The sequence below is a fragment of the Macrotis lagotis genome, chromosome 5 (genome assembly GCF_037893015.1).
Source record: "Macrotis lagotis isolate mMagLag1 chromosome 5, bilby.v1.9.chrom.fasta, whole genome shotgun sequence".
In the NCBI taxonomy this organism is placed as follows: domain Eukaryota; kingdom Metazoa; phylum Chordata; class Mammalia; order Peramelemorphia; family Peramelidae; genus Macrotis; species Macrotis lagotis.
The window spans coordinates 199,697,000-199,706,462 of NC_133662.1; the positions used below are offsets into that span (position 1 = coordinate 199,697,000).

Consider the following 9,463-nt stretch of genomic DNA (forward strand, 5'->3'; position numbering starts at 1 on the left):
AATTTCCAATATTTTACCACCACAAAAATGTTTGTTATAAATATTTTTACACATGTAGGTCCGTTTCAGTGTTTATGATCTCCAGAATGGTTGGATCAGCTAACAAGCTTGTGAAGAAATAGAAGGATCAGGTAGAAGCAAGACATATATACATATAAGGAAATAGAAATAAAGCAAGAAAATCAAAAGCAAATTGTAGGAAGCATTGAAAGCTAGACTAGGAAGTTTTGATTTTATCCTATAGGTAAGGGAACATTTCAGAGGTTTCCTAGGTAAGTGAGGTGATAAAAGCAGTCATTTAGGAAAATTAGCCTAGCAAACACCAATAATAATTATAATAATACACTTGAGGTGGGAGAGTCAAAGTAGGTCAAAGGATAAATTATCCAAGAGTGATGGCTGTATCAGTGAGAGTAGATTTTAACTGGAAATGTTAGAATGAACCAGTCCAATCCTCTTGTGTCATTACTGAGAACATTTAGGTTGTGAATCTAGATCCTCTTAGATCAAATTTTGTCTTTTTTTCCCCACTGAATTCTATTCCCTCACAGAAAAGGAAAGAGTAGAAATACATTACAAAGAAAGATAAAATAGAATTGAGTAGATGTTCTGTGTGTGTGTGTGTGTGTGTGTGTGTGTGTGTGTGTGTGTGTGCATTTATATGTGTATGAGTGTATGTGAGAGAGAGCCAGACAGAGACAAAGAGAGAGACAGAGAAACAGAAAGAAACAGACAGAAACATAGAGAGGAGAGAAAGTAGAGGGAGACAGGGAGGGGAGGAAGGAAAGGGAGAATGGAAGAAGTAGAGGAAGAGGAAGAAAAGAAGCGAGACACAGAGAGAGAGACAAAGAGGGAGACAGAGAGACAAAGGAAGACAGAGATTATTTTTTATGTACTTTCTAAATTCAAGTCACCATTATTAGTGCTAGTGATGCAAAGATAAAATGAATCGGTCTCTCCCTTCAAAAATATTCTATTTTACTAGGGGGTTATAAGATATATAGTATTTTATACATAGACAAATAAATTAAATAAATATACATAAAATGAAAACAAATTTTTTTGTTGTAGTTTGGGGTAAGGATAAGGGGAAGAGTAACAATTTGAGGGAGATCAGGAAAGAACTAGGTAGGAGATAGCATTTGAACTGAATTCTAAAGGGAGCTCTTAGATATTTAAAGAAGCAGAAAAGAGGAAGAGAACACCCTAGAATTTGCAAGCAATCTATGCAAAATCACAGAGATGAAACAGGATATGTTGTAGGCAAGAATCAGCAATAAGGACAGTTTTACTATAAAATAGAATGTAGACGAGGGAAGGATGTAAAATTAGTTTGGAAGGATAGAGGTAGACTGTGAAGGAATTTATATTTTAAACAGATAAATGAGGAAGTAATAGTGAGCCCCTGATTATTTTAGCAAAAGGGCAGTATGTTCATATCTATGCTTTTGGAATATCAGTTTCAAAAATAGATTGGACAGGGCAAAGATCAAAAGCAGGAAGATCTATGAGGAGACTATAGTAAGTCAAGTGAAAAGATAATAAGGGTCTGAAAATGGGTAAGAGATGTGTGAGTGGAGAGAAAGAGACAGATGGTGAAGATACTCAAAAGGTAAAATTAACAAAATTTGACAAGTCACTTGATAAGGTGGTTGTGATTGGTCAGTCATGCCAAATTCTTCATGACCCCAATTGGCCTGACAATAATACTGAAGTGCTTTGCCATTTCCTTCTGCAGCTCATTTCACAGATGAGGAAATTGAGACACATTGTTAAGGAAATTGCCCAGCATCACACGACTACTAAGAGTCTGAACTCAGAATTGAATTCAAGGTTTCTTGACTTGAGATCCAATGTTCTAGCCACTGCACCATTGCAAGAATGATTATGAGGTTTGGAGATTGGAGAAATTATAGTATCCTTGCAATGATAGGAAAAAAACCTAAGAAGAGGGATAGATTTATAGGGTAAGATAGTGTTTGGTGCATGTTGAGTTTGAGATATTAATGAAACATATACATGGAAGAATCCATTATGCAGATGAAGGACTGGAGATTTATAAACGGTGATATATAGGAGTATTAGACTTGAGTCCAGAAACTTAATTCAGATATGGTCCTAGATACTTAATAGTTGTATGACCCTGTACAAATGACTTAACTTCTATTTGCCTCAGTTTATTCATCTACTTCCCATGTCCTTCCTTGTTGGAAGGACAAAATAAAAATATAGCCAGGTCACAATTAGTGTGAATGATGAATTTCCTGAATTGGCTATATGTATTTGACTTCCCACTATTCAATGTTATAATTATGTAAAATATTCTAGTTGGTTCGAGCCCAACAAACAGAGCACATTTGAATAATACATAATGTGACCTCTTCAGGGATTACATTATTTGCATTTTGCAAATCTTAAAGCACAATATAAATGCTGGCTATTAAAATTATTATTTGTTGGCAGAAAAATAATTTAAATTGACTCTTTAGAGTTAGTAATTAAACTAATTTAAATCCACATAACTGATTATCTAGCCTACATCTCTCCATATGGTTCAAAATTAGCATGAGAGAACCTTTTCAAATGCAACACTGGATGTCTAAACTATAACTACAGCATTATTCTGATTTCCCAGTCTAGTTTCCCTGTCAAACAAGAGAAAATGCAATTAATGTGATGTGTGCCCTGTCCTTTCTATAACCTTATTGACTTTTTGTGATGACTTCTTTTTCTAGAAGCTCACCAACTATCCCTTAAATAATGGCAAATTCTAGAATCAATCCAGGGATTTTCTCAAGGTCAGTAGTCTGTAATTTGTAGACTGCAACACCTTTTTTTGAAAACTAGGCCTTTATCAGCCCTTTATGGTCTACCCCATTGTTCATAATCTAAAGAGATCATTGTGGTGGCACAGCAATTTCTTCCTATATCCACCTTTTCTTATAGATACTGGTTTTCTTTTACATGCTATATAGTCTATTTTATTTTTTCCCATGATTTTATAACTTTCTGTGGGAAATGCAATTCTTTATCTCCTTATCTACATATGTAATTCATTGGCCATGAAATACTAAGAAAAATTGTTGTATTTTAAAAATTTAACTGAAGTCACATTGAAAAGTCTTGAAAAATTAGTGCCTCAGTCATATTTGTCAAACACGCAAATAGTCATACATTTGTGGTGATTCTGAGACATACTGAAACTTTTTCCTGAATTATTGTCCTTTTCCACAAGAGGGCTTTTGCAAGTCAAAAATTTGTTCATAATAATGATCTGCTTACCTCTCTTGGTAAGAATTAGATAAATGTTAGAGATTTAAATATTTGAGATATTCCCATACATTTTATCTTTTCTCTGAAATAATAAATTAGAAAAATATTCATTTACATTGAATTAAACTACCTTCATACTGATTACTTTTACTAGATAATGTAATAGGAAGTCAACTTCTAATCATTATTTTCAAAGTTAGTTTTAAAAAAAGGATCATAAATTAGCAGTTGCAGGAGATCTCAGAGGCCATCTAGTCTAACCCTTTCATTTATCAATGAGGAAACTGAGTCAAGTAATATTAAATAACTTTCCTTAAGTCACTATTAAGTACCAATACCTCAAATATTCTGACTCCCAAAGGAACCAAGATTCCCCCCCCACCACTATCTCTGCAACTAAATTTTAAAAAATGGTGGGAGGGAGAGTCAAGATGGCAACATGACAACAGTCTTTCCCAGAAGCTCTATCCAAAATATTCCAAAAGACCTTAAAATTATGTCTCTAACTAAATTTTTGAGAGACAGAACCCACAGAAAGATCCAGTGAGGCAATTCCCCAGTCCAAGGTAACCTGGAAGATAGTAGGAAGACTCTGTTCCACAGGGTTGTAAAGGGCAACAGTCACTAGAAGAAAGGAGTTCCAACCTTCTGGTAATAGCCCCCTGGGTCCCTGGGAGAGCTGGTTCCTGTCAGCAGAAGCAATTTCCTGACCTGCCAACCCAGGGAACACAAAGGACAACTAACCTCTGCCTAGAGTGAGTGCAGAGTCCAGGCCAGCATGGTCTTCAACACAGCTGTGGCCATTAGCACAGCCCAGGTCCCAGGAAATAGAAGCAGGCCTATGGAGTCACTCAGCAGGGAGCCACCTGGTAGCTGCTCCCCTGAGCACTCAGTCCATGGAGGGTAAGGGAGTAGGGGGAGAGACAGTCAAAATCTCTCCTCTGTCCCTAGGACAGGACTCTGGGGCTTTATCCATATTCAGACCCTGGTCACAGTCTGGGTCCCCATTGCCATAGGGCAGGGACCCTCCTCACAGCTCCAGGACAGAGGGGAAGGCTTGTGGTCATCCACAGACCAGAGCATAGGCCAGGAGAGTAGTCAGAGCCTCTCATAAGGAACTTCAAGGGGTGGGGGTGTTCCAGCAACACTCAAAAGCTCAGGAAGCACCCCAAAACCCAGCCACAGTCTGGGAAAATGAGTAAACAGAAAAAAAGAAACCTGACCATAGACAATTCTTTGGCCCCATGGAGGATCAAAATACACACTCAGAAGATGACAAAGTCCAAACTTCTGTATCTAAAGACTCCAAGAAATATAGAAGTTGGGCTCAGGCTATGACAGAGCTCAAAAAGATTTTGAAAATCAAATAAGGGAGGTAAAGGAAAAATTAGGAAGAGAAATGAGAGAGATGCAGGAAAAATATGAAAACCAAGTCAGCAGTTTAGTCAAGGAGATCCAAAAAAATGCTGAAGAAAACATGTCAAAAACCACTTTAAGTCAAATGGAAAAAGCAGTCCAAAAAAGTTAATGAGGAGAAGAAAGCCTTTAAAAGTAGAATTAGTCAAATGAAAAGGAGATAAGAAAGCTCTCTGAAGAAAACAACTCCTTCAAATGTAGAATGGAACTAATGGAAGCTGATGAATTTGTGAGAAATCAAGACACAATACTTCAATACCAAAAGAATAAAAAACAAGAAGAAAATGTGAAATATCTCATTGAATAAACAACTGCTGTGGAAAACAGATCCTAAGGAGACAGTTCAAAAATCACTGGGCTACTTTAAAGTCATGATCAGGAAAAGAGCCTTGACTTCATTTTTAGAGAATTTCTACAGGAAAATTGTCTTGATATCCTAGAAGTAGAGGGCAAAATAGAAATTGAGAGAATCCACCAATCTCCTCCAGAAAGAGATTCCCCCCCCTAAAATAAATACCTCCCCCAGGAGTACTACAGCCAAGTTCCAGAACTCACAAGTCAAAGAGAAAATACTACAAGCAGCCAGAACAAAACATTTCAAATATTGTGGAACTGCAGTCAGTATTACCCAGGATTTAGCAGCATCCACATTAAGAGCTCATAAAGCTTGGAATATAATATTCTGGGAGGCAAAAGAGTTTGGATTACAACAGAGAATCATCTACCCAACAAAAGTGAACATCCTCTCCCAGAGGAAAAGATGGGCTTTCAATGAAACAGGGGAATTTCAAATGTTCCTGTTGAAATGACTAGAGCTGAACACAAAATCTCCAAGTACAGGACTCAGGTGAAGCATAGAGAGGGTGGACGAGAAGGATAAATTATGAGGGACTTAATGATGATGAACTGTACAAGAGGGAGCTGAATATGAATGTATAATACATTGTAAAATTGGAGTCAATGGGTGAAAAGGGAATGTACTAGGAGAAACGGAAAAGAGAGGTGGACTAGACTAAGATATCTCATTTAAAAGAATCAAGAAAAAGCTTTTGTGGGGGGCAGCTAGGTCATGCAATGAATAGAGCACTAGCTCTGGAGTCAGAAGGTCTTGAGTTGAAATCCGACCTCAGACACTTAATAATTGCCTATCTGTGTGAACTTGGGCAAGTCACTTGACCCCATTGCCTTCCCCTCAAAAAAAACCTAAAAAAAAAAGAAATAGTTTTTGCAATGGTATGGAAGGGGGTAAAATGAGGGGGAATGAGGGAGTCTTCATTCTCACTGGAAATGGCTAAGAGAGGAAGCAACATACATAATAGGATAAAGAAATCTAGAAGGAAAAGGAGAGAAATGGAATAGGGGAAGGGAGGAAGGGGGGGATGGAGGTGATAGAAGAGAGGGTAAATCATAGAGAGGATGGTCAGATCCAACACATTGTGGGGGGGTGGTTTATTTGTTTGTTTGCTTGTTTTGTTTGTTTGTTTGTTTGTTTTTACTTTTTGCAAGGTGGTGGAATTGGGTGGCCTGTCCCAGATCACAGGACTGGGTGGTTTCTGGGTCTCTGGGGGGGAATGTAGGCTTGGGACCTTTTGGTCCAAGGGATGGTGCTCTGTCCACTGCACCATTAGGCTGCCCCACAGCACGCTTCGAAGAGGGACAGAGTGAAAGGAGAGAGAAAATACATTAAATGGTAGTGAGGAGGAATGGATGGAGAGAATTACAATCAGCAGCAGCAACCGTGGAAAAATATGTAAGTAACTTCTCTGATGGACTTAAGATAAAAAATGTGATCCATCCCAGAGACAGAGCTGATGGTATCTGAACACAGACTGAAACACATGTTTTTTTCCCTTTCTTTCACTTTATTTCTTGTGAGTTTTTTATTTTTAGGGAGAGGGGGATTATGTTTACTCTTAGAACAAGACTATTTTAGTAATGTGTAAAAAATGAAAATGGAAATTTAAAAAAAGGGAAAATATGGTAAAGAATGAGTTTTCTGCATCAACCTCAGGTCCATAGGATTGGGCCACTATACTACTTTGATATCTGATAAGAAAAAAAGCAAGGTTTTTCCATAGTTATGTCTGCCTACTCAATCTCTTTGAAGGCCTGTAGTGTATCTCCTCAAAATTATGGAATTATCATGGAATGTATGTTTTTATTTATTTGTTTATTTATTTTTTCCAACTACATGTAATGGGAGTTTTCAACAATAATTTTTTTTTACATTTTTCTTCCTTCCTCTCTTCCCTCTCACTCCAGCAGAAATCAATATAATATAGACTCTATATCCAGAACCATGCTAAACATAGATTCATATTAATCATGTTGTAAAAGAAGAATCACACCCAAATGGAAGAAAAAATTAGGGAGAAAAAAGCAGCATAATTCATAAGATAACTTAAAAAAATGAAGATACTAAACTTTGGTCTGCATTTAAACTCCAAAGATTCTTCTCTGGATGTGGATGGTATTCTCCATCCCAAGTCTTTTAATATTATCTTTGATTATTGTACTGTAGAATGAGCAAGTCCAATATAGTTGATCATCACCCGATGTTGCTGTTAGTGTGTCTAATGTTCTGGTTCTGCTTTTTTCCTCTGAGTATCAGTTCATGTAAGTCTTTCCATACTATTCTGAAGTCTCAATTCTCATAATTTCTTACAGAACCAAAATCCATATACCCCAAATTGTTTGGCTATTCCCCAATTCATGGGCAGTCCTTCAATTTCAAATTCATAGTGAATATAAAAAGAGTGCTATAAATATTTTTGTACATGTGGGATTTTTACCATTTTTGCTATCTCTTTGGAATATAGACCTAGTAGCAGTTTGTTGGATCCAAGGGTTTGCATAGTTTTATTGCCCTTTGGACATAGGAATGTGCTCCTTCATAGTCCATCTTGAAGAATTTCTCCTTTGAATTCTGCTGCATGTTCAACCCATTAGCTTGTCTGGTTCCTTCTTTTCCTCATTTAACATAAGGGGAAGATTAAACTCTCTGAGCCTACTTCATCACTGACTTCCTAGTACTCTGGCTCCATGAAATATTCCTAATATCACTAGTAACATCCTAACATTTGTTTTCAATAATTTTTGTTTGTTTGTTTGTTTAGAAATGTAGTGAACACGAACATTTTGGAATGGCAAATAACTGGTGTGTTTTTATGTGATGTTGATATGAATTCTCCTGTTGCATATTTTTGGTTGTGACACCCAGTAACACTTAAGACTATTATGGGATAGCATTCTTTTTTTTGAACCTTGCCCTTTCCATAGTGTCCACAACACTACAGATAGGTTGCTTTCCTATGTCCTATCCTTCCTTCATGACAGTTCTGTATTGGACTCCATTTTCCTGCCATGATGCAAAAATTACTATTACAAGATGTGAAATTGATTGAGTCTTGCCTTAAATGCCTTTGTACCATTTTTACTAGTCCAGTCACCCCAGAGGAGTAAGTTTATACAGGTGCTACAGCTATTTGTCACCTCATAACTCTGCTGGAAAGATTTCTTTATTCACAAGAATATATTTGTCAAATCTTCTCTCCTTGCTGCAGGGCAACAGATCATCAAACCATTTTATTTAACCATGGAACAGTACAGGTTATTGTTTATCTGCTAACTTCAGTGTCATACAAATGCAAGCTTTGAATTGTTTCTCAGTCTTTGAATCCAAGACCCTTGTAAATATTTTGGTTGATGGAAAATGATTACCTAAGATTTTTGTGAAGATGCTTCAGAGAGATAAAGCTATTTAAATGCAGTTCATATCAACAAAATGCTTAACATCTGGAACTGGAGCAATTCAGACAGATGAAAATTGCATCAAAAGCTGCCTAGTTTGTTTTGGATATGTAGTAAGGAGAGATTGCTAGAGGATCCAGTTGAAGGAGATGAACTTGCCTATCTCATTAAACCAAATGCTAAAATTAATGATGGTCCTTCATTTTTGAAGAAGACCATGACATCAGGGAGCTGATGCCATGACAAGCAAGGAAAATGAATTTAAATGAGGAGAGGCTATACAAAGTCACCAACATCACTTTCTTCTCCATAGTCATCTGAGTCCAGTGGCCAGATATGAATCAGCATGACTGGAGATGGTTCTGGATACTAGATAATTAGGATTAAGTGACTTGCCCAAGGTCACAGCTAGTGTCAGAGGTTGGATTTGAACTCCCATCCTCCTGATTCCAAGGACAGTGCTCTATCCACAGAACCTTCTAGCTGCCCTAGATGTGATAATTGCTAGTATAACAGGTCACCTAATTACTTTGTTTGTTGATTATTTAAAGTGCCCTAGATCGGTCAGTCACTAATATCAAAAGGCTTGACCATGATTTAAAGCATTCTCGTGAACTCTGCCAGGCTGCTTTCAAAGCTTTATGGCTCTTGGAACTAAAGATGAAGACATCCAGAATAAGGAGAGTCTGGGAGAGTGACTAACTCTAGGACTGACAGCCAGAAGGCAGGGAGTGACATCACCCAGAAGAGCACCAACAAGGAACTGAATCTAATAAAAAAGAGGAACTAAAAGCATGATTGGAGAATGAATGGAACCCAGATATTGGGTTGTTTTATTTGCTTTTTTTTGTTTGTTTTGTTTTTGTTTATTTATTTCAGAAATGTAGTGTGGGGGTGGCTAGGTGGCACAGTGGATAGAGCACTGGCCCTGGAGTCAGGAGTACCTGAGTTCAAATACTGCCTTAGACAATAATTACCCAGCTTTGTGGCCTTGGGCAAGCCATTTAACCCCATTGCCTTGCAA

The 9,463-nt window shown here is 37.4% G+C and overlaps 1 pseudogene; it reads left to right on the forward strand.

Annotated features, from left to right (window-relative positions):
- LOC141489443 (armadillo repeat-containing protein 8 pseudogene) overlaps positions 1 to 9,137 on the forward strand; it is a 30,137-nt pseudogene extending 21,000 nt beyond the window's left edge.
- The last annotated feature ends 326 nt before the right edge of the window (positions 9,138 to 9,463 follow it).